Below are 14,427 nucleotides of genomic sequence, written 5' to 3'. Positions count from 1 at the left end.
TGCCTCCAACGGTAAATACATAACCCGTTTGAGAGCGAGCCTTGTGCGGATCAGATAAGTATCTTGCATCGGCATAACCAACAAGGCGATAATCGACTCAAGATAAGGGGGTGTGGCATCACTCGAGGATCCGGGATAGAACAAGCACAAATCCGTAGTACCCTTAAGGTAATAGAAGTTGTTTTTAACACTAGTCTAATGTCTGTGTGTTGGTGCATTACTGTATCTTGCCAAAAGATTAACAGCGAATGAGATGTCAGGTCTAGTGCATTGAGTTAAGTACAATAAAGCACCCATTGCACTTAGATAAGGAACTTCAAGCTCCAAAATATCTTCTTCATCCTCATTCAGACAGAAGGGATCACGATTTGCATCTAGCGATCGAACGACCATAGAAGTACTCGAAGGCTTCGCTTTATCCTCATTAAAGCATCGCAACACCTTCTGGGTGTAGTTTGTTTGATGTACTAAGATTCCATCCGAACGGTGCTCTGTCTTGAGACCGAGACAATATTGAGTCTTTCCTAGATCTTTTATCTCAAATTCCAACTTCAGGTACGCGGCAGTTCTCGCGAGCTCTTCAAGAGTTCTGATAAGATTCATATTATCGACATATATTGCAACTATCGCAAAACCAGAATGTGACTTCTTAATGAACACACAAGGGCATAGTTAGTTGTTCACATATCCCTAACTAATCAAATACTCACTCAAGCGGTTATACCATATTCTTCCGGATTGCTTCAAATCGTAGAGTGAATGCCTCAGCCGAATTGATAGCGTGTTCCGGGGTTTGGAAATATTTGATCTAGTCAATGTAAGTCATTTGGGAATTTTCATATAAATTTCTGTTCTGGCCGCCCTTACCACATCTATGTTGGCGTTTTGGGCGTTTGTTTATGCCATAATGTGCTTCAAGCACAACAGTCACTCCAATAGGTCGAGCTTGATGAGTTTTCATCAGCAGCTAATTTTGCTTTTCAGAGAGAAGTAAAACAAAGATCAAATCCGAAAACTTGGTGAACTTCTGAGCCCTCTATTGTTACTGCATGACAATATTAGTAGCAGAGAAGGTCGAATAGGTTTCCCTAGGAGATCTTCTTCGGTCAAGGTCTCGTTACAGAACCTGAGAAGTGATCAGATTTAACAAACTTCATAATTATATTAATTCATAGACTTAAAGTCTTGGAAGTGCAAATGCTGACAGTCAAGTCTTGCTTCAGATAAGAAGATGTCCTTTTGGTGATCAAAGAGATTAGCCAAATCGACCCAGAGTGCTCATGGATCCTCCTTAGCAAGGTACTCGATTTGCAGTGCGTCATGAATATCTTCGGATGAAGATCATGGCAGTGGCTTTCGCTGCTTCAAATTTATATAATTTCATCAAAAACTACAAAATAGAATTTCATGTGTATTATGAAGTATTAGAACATAATGAAAACATGAGAAACAAACATATAATGTGTGTTCATTTAAGTATTCAACAAGTCTCTTACAATTTATTGAGAAAAATAAAATACAAAATGAAAGTTATCTATTTTTTATCTAAGTGAGTCGCAACCTAGACGGGTGCCTAGGCGGTCTATGTGGGCATCTCAGCAGGTGTAGGCGTCATTTCTTAATTTTCAAACGTCTAGACATTAATCGAGACAATGACCAGCCACCTGACGCCGCCTACATTTTTAGAATATTGTTTGTTGGATTATGAATTTCTACGGATTGTGGAAATTGAATTTTGATTTGGGCTAAGCAGCCATCCTATAGAGGAACAGTGAAATTGCTGATCAATAACTAGTATCCTTTTCCATCTTTCAGTCGACTCCAAGATTAAGTGACAAGCTAAAGAGACTCACTATTTATCAACAAGTCTGAAAACAATAGAATTGCCTCTCTATGAATATGAGAAGCCTTCCACGAAGAACCCTGTTTGTTTCTATACTATTTAGTTCCCCTGTATTTGGAAGAATAACCACCCATGGCCAATTCAATGACAAACTAAAACGACCTACTTATCTCCTGTTAATGTCTCTTTCGATTCCTAGAAGACAGAGTCTCACGCACAATTGCAACGCCATATCCACTAGTCTCAAAAACACCAAAATTAAACCTATCTATAAATGAGGATCCAGTCATTTATCTGTCTGGCCAAAACCCTGTAACAATCAGCAGAAGTAGACATGAAAATAAAAAACAAAAAAATTTAGCAATGGGGTTTTTATTATAGGAATCGCACACTTACATAGTGTGTGCAATGCATACAAGCTTTCTCGTAAGTGACAAGCATTACTACAACTTACACAATTAATATATCACATATATCATCAAGAAATTATATCCAGCGTTTGACTTTCCTATCGAACATTCCTTTGCCAAAAGTAGATACGAAAATATCAATGAGAAGGGGAAATTGCATCCAAACAAATAAAATGACGGGAACGCTGGCAAGGAAAATGATTGGATACGTAATCCATGGTTTGTCCCGAAGCATGATGAATAGGGCAGAAGAAAAGGCAACCATCATGGTCGCAATGGAGATGAAGAGCGTGGAAAGGTCTATTATCATTTTTGTGGGTAAGGATTTAAGGAAATCATCTTTAACATAACGCAATGTAAGGATACTTAGAAACATCAACGTTGAAGTTGTGGAAGAAAAGAGCGAAATTGCATCTGAAACTATAAAAACCATAAATAGTTTTTCGTTTAAGAATATAGGTAACCCTGTTTCTTTGGTTATTTCCACCAAGAACTATGAATGCTGCCGCAAACATTATTGTAATAATGAGGGCACTGACAACTGTACAAGAAGTTGCAGTTCCTTTCATCCACTTTTCTCCTTCCTTATGCAGTTTCGTGTGGTTCTTGGTAAATAATTTAGAGGGTGTCAAACCATATTTATTTTTATTTGAGACTCCCGAGAGTTGGAATTGAACAAAAAATTATGCACCGTAGTGATATTAGTTGATCGTGTTATTTCAGTAATTAGAAAAGAAAAAAAAAATGATGCATCATTTGATACATTGATACAGTTTAAGCTTAAGCATATAATGAGGTAGAATTTATATTATTCTTGGACGATATCAGCATGTGACAAAGTGAAAAAAAGTTAAATTTCTAAGTATTAAGTGACACAATTTGAATTTCATGGGATTAAGTATTCGGATTGAACTTCAGGGGTCATAGATGTAATTAAGCCTAGAAGAATAATATAAAAGGAAATAATTCTAACCTTGTACCATTGCCTTTCTCTCTGCATTTGTAAGGCTGCACCTGGAATACGATCAAGCTTTTCCGTTGCCAAGGGAGATAACATCCCCGCACAATGTAGCATACTTTTGTCGGAATCATCTAAGACCCTGTTTGGCAGATCGGATAAAAGATCGGATAGGATTAGTTATACAGACTTGGGTGTTTGGCGTTCACTCGTACTAAATAAGTGCCGGATTAATTTAACCGGTCGGATAGGATAACACGGTATACACCCGCTTAATAAAACCAACCAAAACGTCCGAATTATTTAGTTGGGGAAGAAGAATATGGGAGAGAAAGGGAGGGAGTTTGGGGGGTGTGGCGGAGAGAGCTGGGGAACAATTATTTGGGATTCTTTTGCAGTCAGGGAAGAAGAAGGGAGAGAGAGGGAGGGTGTTTGGGGGGTGCGGAGAGATCTGGGAACAAAAAAATGATTTCACTTTTAAAATTTTTTTTTTTTTAAGTTTGATTCCTCCTATCTAGTATAATATCAAACACAGTATAAATAATACGGTCACTAGTCCGATACTGCACCAAACACCCGACTAATTTAATCAGTACTATCCGGTGGCTATTTATGCTATTCAACAGAAATAGTCAGTATAGTCCAAGCTGTCAAACGAGGCCTAAGAAAGTTGTAATGAGATTTCTTTGACGAACCCGTATAAAAGGCTATTAACTTTTTCTTGACGGCATTCAACAGCATAATGGAATAAGCTCTTTCCGTCTTTATAAATTGTCAACAACAGTTCTGGTCTGGCTTTACATAAAGAAGCAACGACCTCAACAATCCCCTTTTCAACAGCTACGACTATTGCATCAGATACGTAGCAGTCTTTCATTTCTTCATCATTTAAATGTTTTATCACTTCACACATGAAGTCCAAAATTTGACGTGACCGAACATGGATCAATTTCAGCTCATGAATGCGGTTGATTCCTACGTTGACATTCAAAACAATGTAACTTATAACTCACAACCACATTTTTACGAAATAAAAAGATAACTAAATAAATTATTAGTTTAAACAAATAGAAAATGTAAGCAAATTTTCACACACAATTTTTAGTTTCTCACAAACTTCTCTTAATTTATACTCATCGGATTTGATAAATCAAACGAAATCAACAAATTGAATTCAATAAAGGTGTTTTAAAAATTAACTATGTGTTTATTATTTTCAGTAAAAAAAAATAAATTAATATCGGCATACCCAAAAACTCTAAAAGCCTCGATGGAAGTCCTTGTAACAAACCCAGGACTGCAACACAAATATAAAATCAGATTTTGCTACCAAAATTTATTTATATGCTGATTAGATGATATATATGGCATAAGCAATGAAAAATAAAATGCAATTCTTATTTATTTTAGAGAAATTTTATATGAAATCATAGATTTTGGAAGCTAGCCCATTCGAATTGCAATTTCTAAAGGGAATTGTTATTAACACTTCAAAAATCTTAATCTACATTTTTAGAAAGTGTATTTTTCTTTCTAATTATAAAAAATTTAGAGTGCAGAATGTAATTTTTAGAGTGCCAATAATAATTCTTTTTTCAAATATAATTATGTTTAGCCTAAAATGTCGTGAGTTGTCGATGTGGATGGTTACTGGTCCTTTGTGGCTTATGGACCTTATTCATGCTGAGTCTGGGTGGAAGTCTAAGTTTTATGTGCATGTGAGGCCTCTTTTCCTTCTTTGGGCTTTTTCCCAGTAGGTTTTGTTTGTCAAGGTTGTTCAGAGGTCCTGAATTCATTTTCATATGCATGTCGTTGTATGATTTAGTTATTTATAAATGGAATTGTATTTTATTTTCAAAAAAAAAAACAGTACAATTACAAAAATAATAAATAAAAAAGCTGTTTCAAGTTTCCCACCCGCCTAACCCCAACACGTGTTGCATCCCCCCACAAAAATTTAACAAAAAAAAAAATAGGTAAGGTACAAAAAACTACCTTAATTATTGATGTCACGACATTTTTATACCTTATATTTTAAAATTAACAATGTCATACTTCATCTTTAGAATTTGGTCCAATGTTATGCCTTCCATTACTTGGCCGTTTATTTTTCTGTTAAATGCTGACGTGACTTGATCCGTATCTCACTTTCTATTAAAAAATTAAAAAATTATTATTAAAAACTTAAAAAAAAATTAAAATATTAAAAGAAAAGTAAATATATATATATATATATATCCCACTTTCCTCCTCCTTCTTTCTCCTTCTTCTTTTGCAGATTCGGGTTTTTTTTAATTTTTTTAATTTTTCTTCTTCTTCTTCTTCCTTCTTCTTTCTTCCTCCTTCTTTTGCAGATTTGGGTTTTTTTTTATTTTTTTATTTTTTTTCTTCTTCTTCCTCCTTCTTTTGCAGATTTGGGTTTTTTTTTTTTTTTCTTCTTCTTCTTCCTCCTTCTTCCTCTTCCTCCTTCTTCCTCCTTCTTTTGCAAATTCGGGTTTATTTTATTTTTTTTGTTTTCTTCTTCTTCTTCCTTCTACTTCTTTTGCAGATTTGGGTTTTTTTGTTTTTTTTTTTTCTTCTTCTTCTTCTTCCTCCTCCTCCTCCTTCTTCCTCCTCCTCCTTCTTCTGGGTAGCAAATTCGGGGGTTTTTTTTTTTCGGTTTCTTCTTCTTCTTCTTCTTGGGATGCAGATTCGGTTTTTTTTTTATTTATTTTTCTTCTTCTGTTTCTTCTTCTTCTTCTTCTTCCTCATTGGAAAGGGTACGAACATAAGGTTTTTTTATTTTTTTTTTTTTTTTAACTTTTTTTATTATTTTAATATTTAAAAATTATTAAATGATTTCTTTTAGCTTTTAATAATATTTATTAATTTTTTAATAAAAAGTGGGACACGGATCAAGCCACGTCAGCATTTAACTAAAAAGTAAAAAGTCAAGTAACGGAAGGTATAACCAAATTCTAAAAATTAGGTATGACATTGTCAATTTTAAAATATGAGGTATGAAATTGTCGTGACACCAATAGTTAAGGTAATTTTTTGTACTTTATCCAAAAAAATCTTCTTCTTCAGCTGCCATGGCGAATCTGCCATGTCTCCGCCGTCCCCCTCCCCGATCTCCCTCCCTCCTTCTTCTTCCACTGTAACAACGGCCGAAGACCACTACGACGGCTGCGCCTTTGCAGCTATGAAACCAAAACCCAATTTCAAAAACGATCTTTGGTGATGGCGATGATGTTGTCAACGAATCGTTGAATCATCTCATAACAGTAAAATCAAATTTTGATTTTTGTAATCGGATTTCAGAACAATAATTGAATTTTTGAAAAAAATCGAATTTGGAAACTACAGAATTTAAAATAAATAAATAAATTAAAAAAAAAAAAAAAGAAGCAAAATCCGAGCGGGAATTGGGAAGAAAAATCAAGAGAAAATTTAGGGGCCTCCTTAAAACTTGGCATCAATTTTGACAAATCTGTGCAGAGCGTTCATGATTTGCATACGATGATGACTGTCGAATTTTTCTTTTGATTTTTTCCTTTAGTTTTAAATCATTTTAAAATTAAAAATGAATGATTAACTAAATAGTAAACTAGAGTTAAGTTTAAGTGCTAAGATGAGCTGTGAGCATTTTCTATAGTTAATAGTGTTGAGCAAAAGTGCTTCTAGAAAGAGATCATTTCCGGATCTTTTCTTCCTAAACTAGAGTTAAGTTTAAGTGCTAAGATGAGCTGTGAACTTTTCCTTTATTTTATTTTATTTTATTTTAATATTTGTTGCTTCATTTTCTCTTTGTTGGATTTTACTTCTTTTGGTTCATTTGATATAGACTATAAAATTACATTTCTTTAATCAATCGATACATATTTATTTTAACAATAAGAATTAATCAAACATTCTGTTTACAAAACCATTTTCTCCAATATTTCTCATTAGTTTAGAGTCTAAGGATAAATTAATTGAAAGTGTGCACACTAGCTATGTGGTACACAATTTGCAGGAGGACTGATCAAGGGGCCCCCGTTGTTTTACGATCAATCTCTAAGTGTGGGTGTGCTTCATCTAATAAGATGTGCGCAAGCATTATATGTACAGGAGGAACTTCGGTTATGCGAATTGTGTCATTTTATAATTTTGACCCTATTTTAATTGGGTAGATTAATTGTCTGTTCTATTAAGTGATGACATTTTAGAGATGTTCAAATGTTTCACCATTTTGGTGTGCTCCCTTTATATATATAGAGATAATACTTTTGTTTTTTGATTTTTACGTTTGAATTCAGATATGCCATGTTAGTTGTTTATTGTATCTTATAATGTTTGGATAGGCCGACCGCATTTCATCGTGGATTCCATTCCATCAAACCACATCACTTAACTAATTATTAAAAACAAGGAGATGGATAATTGAAAAAAATTCTACAACGAGAAAGAAGAAGAAGAGCAGAATATATGAAAAGGACTTCAACGTATCAAATCGTAATTAGAGTTTTGAGGTGTAACATACCTGTGTTATTCCTTCGATTACCTTGTTCATTTTCTTGATTTTGAATATTTATACGAAAATCATTGATGGAATGACCAGGCTCTATGTGTATACCTACCAAGAAATAAGTTTTCCTCATTCAAAATACTCCTTGTAGATAGTTTAAAACAGATTTTGTGGATGAAAGCATACCATTATGGTATAAGATTTAAGAAAAGTACTAGGAAGACCACCTTATGAAACCCTTTGTGGAAGATGACATTTGAACATGCTACAGATAATGTTGATAAATTTAATGGTAGGAAGAGAAAAGAGAAGATATTACTAACAATTATAGATTCACTGTTGCCAGAATTTGAGCGACGTCCCACTCAGGAATGCAGAGGAGAAATAAGCAAATGAAAGTATAGGGGACATGTTGTTGCCTCGAGTACATGTAAATCGTGGGCAACGTTGAAGTAACTTCCATGTAATATCTGTACGTATGTATTTAGACCAATTATTATATATGTGCGTGTGTATAATGCAGAAATTTGATTCGGTAAGAGTAGTTTCGTTACCAAATTGTTTGGCTTCAAGACAAATTCTAACAAGTTCAGAGCCGTAAATGCCTTTATCTGGCATTAGATCATGGGGTGGTGTGAGAGAGTAGAGGTACCGAACTATATCCCTTTGGTCATTCCGAGCAGCGATGACAATCGGAGTCCTTTGGAGGGGCTCTACGGCAATACCGAGTAGTTTCTTGTTCTTCGTAACCATGCATTCAACCATCTTGATGTTTTCTCTTACAGCAGAAGCAAAAGCCGTCCATCCATCTTTTATCTCCAATTGTTCCTCCGTCATCAACTGCACCAGCTCTTCCACAATTTGCTCGTGCCCGAATATTGTTGCGTTGTGAAGAGCTGTCCCCAATGAATCCGTTGCTGTTATTACATTGGGGTGTAGGGTAAGGAACTCCTTCGCTTCTTCCCAATCACCCCTCCTTACAGCAGCGCAGAAAGCTTGAAAGTCATGCCGGATCTCATCTGTCAAGGGTACGTATGTAATAATAATGGCATTTTATACAATATGTTAACTACTTTCTTCTTCAATTCTCCTGGAGTAACTTAAATCACTTACTTCTTAAGTACATGGCATGTTATGATTTTAATATAGTTTCTATTTATACACAACCATCTCTTCACACCCAACTTTTATCACTCAACACCCAACACACCCAACAATCTCTAATCCTTGGATTTGATATCAAGATTTTGAGATGAAAACCTTAATGTGAAACAAGGATTACCTAAAATTAAAATTTTAAATAGAAAGATAAAAGAAAATAATGTACAAGATAGTAATATACAAGTCGAGTCTCGATTTCTTGGTCACTTGATGATGAAGGGTTCATGGTTACTAAACCTTGAATTTGATTTCAAGGTTTGAGATTAATACCTTGATATCACGTTCATTTATTCTTCATGATTCCACCCTTGATATTAAATTTAAGAGTGAGTGACTATGTGTTTTTTACACATCAGGAAACCAAGAGAACCTTTCATATAAATACTTTAATTTTGATGACAGATACCTGAGTTTTCTGATCTGCTCAACTCTGCCTCGCTGCCTGAGTTTTCTGATTAGCTCAACTCTGCTGCCATGCTCAGTCTGTCAATTTATCCAAAGGAGATTTTAGTATGGGTAGATAATGATCATGTGTTTATATATGAAAAGTGAAAACAAAGAAAGAAATAGTGAACCAAAGGATAAGTAATTAACCACTCACTACTTGAATTGAAATGGGGAAGCCTTCAGAAAAATGCTTCAGCTTGAATTGAGGTTGTAAAGCATTGGTGCTGCTAAACCTGTATCTAATATATACTATATGGTCAGCGGTAAACAAATAATTTGGTCTCCTTTTCTTATACGAGTTTTTGTCCTTTATTTTTTGGAACCGGATCCTCTTCGGACCCAAAGAAACTAAGCTCAATGATTAAATGATCTGGGTCATTGAAATTTGATCAAATGACTACAATTATTATAACTTTTAGAAGACCTTATTTTGTAGCCGTTTGATCAAATTTCAATGGTCTGGATCATTTGATGAGTGAGTTCAGTTCCTTTGGGTCCGAAGAAGATCCGACTCCGTTCATATATATTAGCAATGACTTGACAAGTTATGATACTTTCACATTTTTTTAATAGTCTTTCCAACAAAAATAAACAATGAAAGAACCAACTATACATGGAATCTTAGCTTTTGACAATTGGGAGTTTAGAAGCCATACTTTGCATACAATTTAATTTAAGATTTTTATCACAAATGGTTCATGAAATTGACCCCATCGATCATGGTCTTTAAAATTGAAAATCGATCAATGTAGTCCATGAATTTTAACCCTGCGAATCAATGTTGTCATTCCGTCAGTTTTCTGTCCAAATCAATGTTAAAAAAAGACATGCGACACCATTTTCATGATAAATGACAATAATACCCTACTAATCATATTCCTCCCTTCCCACTTTTTCACTCATCCCACCTAATCCCTTACTTTTCCTCACGCATCCCCATTTCTCACTGTTCTGCGAATTCTTTTCTATTGTAAGATTTAGGGTTTGAAAAATTATTGGGGATTTTTTACATAAGATTCGATGAAATATGTTAGATTCGACTAAATTGAGGATTGTTAGGAATACTTCGAGTTTGGTTGTTTGCAAGGGTGATTTAGATTGATTGCGATGCCAGAAATATATCGATAAAACGGAAAGCCTCCACAATATGGTAAGTAAATCGAATCTCCTTTAATTTTTGAGTTTGTTTGCACTTTTAGTGGTCCCAATATGCCTTTTTGTTGATAAGTGGGTGTTGTTTTCTTGTGAAATTTGTCAGTAGGCTGTTTTGTAATGTCTGTGTTTGAGGGTTTAAAGTGGATTTATACTTTGCTACTCAAGGGATGAGTAGGAGTTGCTATTCAAAACTGTTACTTGCCAATTTATATAACTTTGTATTTATGATCGGAACCGTTCATATTCTGAATCACTCTATAAAGATTACATCTTAAAAAAATCAATTAAAACTGAGGTCGTTTTAATTGACAGAGCTCAATATGAACAATTCTAATTATAAACACAAACTCATTGATTTGAATAGAAAAGTTTTAAGTATGAGTTCCTACTCATCCTTGAGTAGTCAAACATTATTCTTTTAATTGTACAAAAATAAAAATTATTTTTATCATTTTAATATTTCTAAATTACATGTCAATATTTAATTAAACTTGTGGGGCTCACAATCAGGATAAAATTTGACAAAATTACGTCGGAATAACTACAGTAATTTGCGACATCCGCCCTAAATACTATATTAATTAATTTTCAATTTCAAAAAATAATTGGTTAATTTTAAGAGCCGTTTGTGATAAAAACTATTTTTTAATTGGTAACCGCGAGCACCCCAGGAGCATAACGGCGTTAGACTCGAAGTGGAGACGATTCGAAAGAATAAGATGAAGGACCTGAACATCAACGTACATCATTTCAAATCACCAAATACAAATCAAGTCGAACCAAAATTCGATCAATTCATCATCCTCAGATGGCTGGATTAGAACTTAGAAAAAAACTCACTCCTTTATTCGATGCGGAAAAGGACTTCTCATCCGGCGGCTCGTCCTTGGAGATCGACCCTTGCGATTCCTACACTGTAAGCACTTTTGGCTTTTTTTGCAATCCAAATAGTCAAAGTTTGATTTTGGGTTTCTAGAAATTGTGGAGGTTTGATTTTCGGGTTTTGGGTTGAAGCTATCGGACAGTGGAATGGTGAACTTGCTGAGCAGATCGTACGGCGTATGTACAACATCAACGAGCTCGGATTGCAGAAACGGACGACCTTGGCTGTGGACGGCAGCGCCGAGAACACCTATCGGTGTGCCTCGCAGGAGATGAGGGTGTTTGGGGCAATCGGCAGCGGCGCCAGCAGCGTTGTGCAGAGAGCTATCCACATTCCCACTCATCGGATTCTAGCGCTAAAGAAGATCAACATTTTCGAAAAGGTGTCATATTTCGCCTTTTCGGATAATTCTGCTTCTATTATGTTTTTTCTTTAAGTGAAAAAATGGGATCATAGTATTGATTAGTAGTAAGTATATTGATTTTCCATGTGTAAATTCCAAATTTAGGAACTTTATGCTATTGATTAGTGACCGGAAAGGAAAGAATACCTGAAGCTATATTGATCAGAACATTGGTGCGTTTGCATGGTGTTTAATCTTCTAATTTTTATGTTTTCAATGTCGAAGGGACTGAGCTACTTGCGCGGAGTTAGGCATCCAGTCCACGGAGACATAAAGCCTGCAATTTGCGTGTTAATCTCAAGCGTGAGCCAAAAATAACAGATTTTGGTATAAGTGCTGGCTTAGAGAATTCAATGGCAGCGGTTCGTGGTACTTGTTGCGTCTTTGTACTTTAGTTTAATCGTCGTGATTCATCACTGCTTTCTTAAGTGCATTCATTTCCACTACTGGTGGCGTCTCCTTTCATGTTACTTTTGACGCATGGATATCAAAAGTGGTCTTTTGGTATTAAAAAATCTAGCAATGTCATTACCAATGTGCGACATTTGTTGGGTCGGTCACTTACATGTCGCGCCTGAGCGAACTCGAAATGAGAATTAATCTTATCCAGCTGATATTTGGAGCCTTGGTCTGGTTCTCTTTGAGTGTGGTACAGGAGAATTCCCATTTACAGCTAATGAAGGACCCGTCAATCTCATGCTGCAGGTAAAGGCCTGTCAATCTTATGCTGCATTCATATCCTTTCCATTGCCTACTTCTGCCGTTGTTTTGCAACTAAAGTTCTGAGGTCTATGGCAGATCTTGGCTGGTCCATCACCTACACCTTCAAATCACAAACTTTCAGCAGAGTTCTGCTCGTTTATTGAAGCCTGCTTGCAAAAGGATGCAGATGGCTAGGCCAACAGCAGAGCGGGTGATCATATTCGCCACAGATCTCAATCTGGGAGATGGTAGCTTGACATCGACATTGTTTAACTAGTATTCTCCTTCTGCAGCTATTATCACACCCCCTTCATCACATAGGACAAGGATTCGCAAGTAGACTTAGGAGCATTTGCCCCAAGCGTTTTTTATCCAACGCAAGGGATGAAGGACTTAGCAGATGTGAGTACTTGAAGCTTGAACGAGTTACCATCCGGGCAGGACGTTTCCTATTCAAAACAATTTTGTACGATGTCGTTCGGTTGCAATATCTTTTTGCTTATGCCAGCAGCCGATGCACAAGTACAGGATATGTAGTCTTAACAAACGTATAAATTGAAATATAACACGACCAATTAGTATCCTATTCCCTCGGTCTATCGTTCGACTCCAAGATTCATCAACAAGCTAAAGAGACTGCAATCCACGCCAACAAATCAAAATCAGTGAGAATCAAGGACATTGTCGACAAAAAGCGCACGGTGGAAAATTGGGCCGGCAGCGTAATTTCACACCGTGTGAGTCCTAATTTCTCAACACACCCATTACTCAGAACGGAAAACCGAAAATCGCAATACCCGACTGCCTCGTCAGGAGGATCAAAGAATTTGAATTCGATTTCCCGAGCGCAAAGACGAGTTACCGCGAATTGAGCTCAGGAATCGATACAGAAGCAGTATTGACTGCCGTGCGGGAAGGAGAGTCGGAAAGTGTGGACGGGATAATCGGAGCGCGAGAGTAGAGCGTGGTCGACGAACACGGCTAAGAACTGGCTGTAGAAATTTTCAGGTCGACGGGCCGAGGGCCCACTCCAACAACACTGATACTGTCCCCACTTAACCACCTGCACAATCCTCAGGTGTGGGGTTTTATCACAAAAGGCCTCGATGTTAGTTAGAGAGGGGTATTTCTATTTAAAGCACTCTTCTCTTCTCCCTCTGTTCGATGTGGGATTGGGGGTTCCAACACTCCCCCGCACGTGAGACCCCACTTATGGGTCACACGTGAATTTCCACACATCGGCAACCACGTGGAGCCATGTCGGGACTCACCCAATCACGTGGGGCCAATGGGGACCCACCCAAACACGTGGCATCTTTGGCCTACGTGGACAATCACGCGGGGCCAACGGGGACCCACCCAATCACGTGGCGGGCACTTATGGGTCACACGTGAATTTCCACACATCGGCAACCACGTGGAGCCATGTCGGGACTCACCCAATCACGTGGGGCCAATGGGGACCCACCCAAACACGTGGCATCTTTGGCCTACGTGGACAATCACGCGGGTGAAGGGAAAATATGAGATTTATGTGGGATTTCTAGTGACTAGCATGCATATACAATTCAAAATTTATATACGAAAGCAACGGAAGCATGTCATACATTTTATCAAAGCTATAGTCATGCAAATCCCCTTCAAGATGCATAGGTTTATATAAGATGCATCAAAAACAATTTATTGAAGAACAAAGTTTAGGAGTAGTTTTGTACCTCTTGATCTAGATCTAAGACCAAGGATTGACCACCTCCAAGCTCTTTGCTCCTTGAACTCCTTGAGCCTAGCCTCCCTCCTTGCCTCCTCCACTTTGTTGAGAATGAGTGCTCCTAGGTCCTCTTCAAGTTTCCAAAGATATGAAAACCTCTAAAGATCCTCACCCACTTTGTAATGAGAAAGATGAAGGAATTAACCAAAGAGTGATAAGATGATTAGCTAGAATCCCCTTTGGTGGCCGGCCTTTGAGCTTAGAGAGA

General features: G+C 36.7%; 2 pseudogenes; one reads left to right on the top strand and one right to left on the bottom strand.

Annotated features, from left to right (window-relative positions):
* Positions 1-2,329: 2,329 nt before the first annotated feature.
* Positions 2,330-14,427, bottom strand: part of LOC103965804 — a 44,235-nt pseudogene continuing 32,137 nt past the window's right edge.
* On the top strand, positions 11,128-13,424 carry LOC103965856 (annotated as a pseudogene).

The sequence above is a fragment of a genome, unplaced genomic scaffold (assembly GCF_019419815.1).
Source record: "Pyrus x bretschneideri cultivar Hongxiangsu unplaced genomic scaffold, Pyrus_bretschneideri_v1 Contig13, whole genome shotgun sequence".
NCBI classification, from domain to species: Eukaryota; Viridiplantae; Streptophyta; class Magnoliopsida; order Rosales; family Rosaceae; genus Pyrus; species Pyrus x bretschneideri.
The sequence above is the reverse complement of the archived record's forward strand: the minus strand, read 5'-3'. Positions and strand labels throughout refer to the sequence as shown.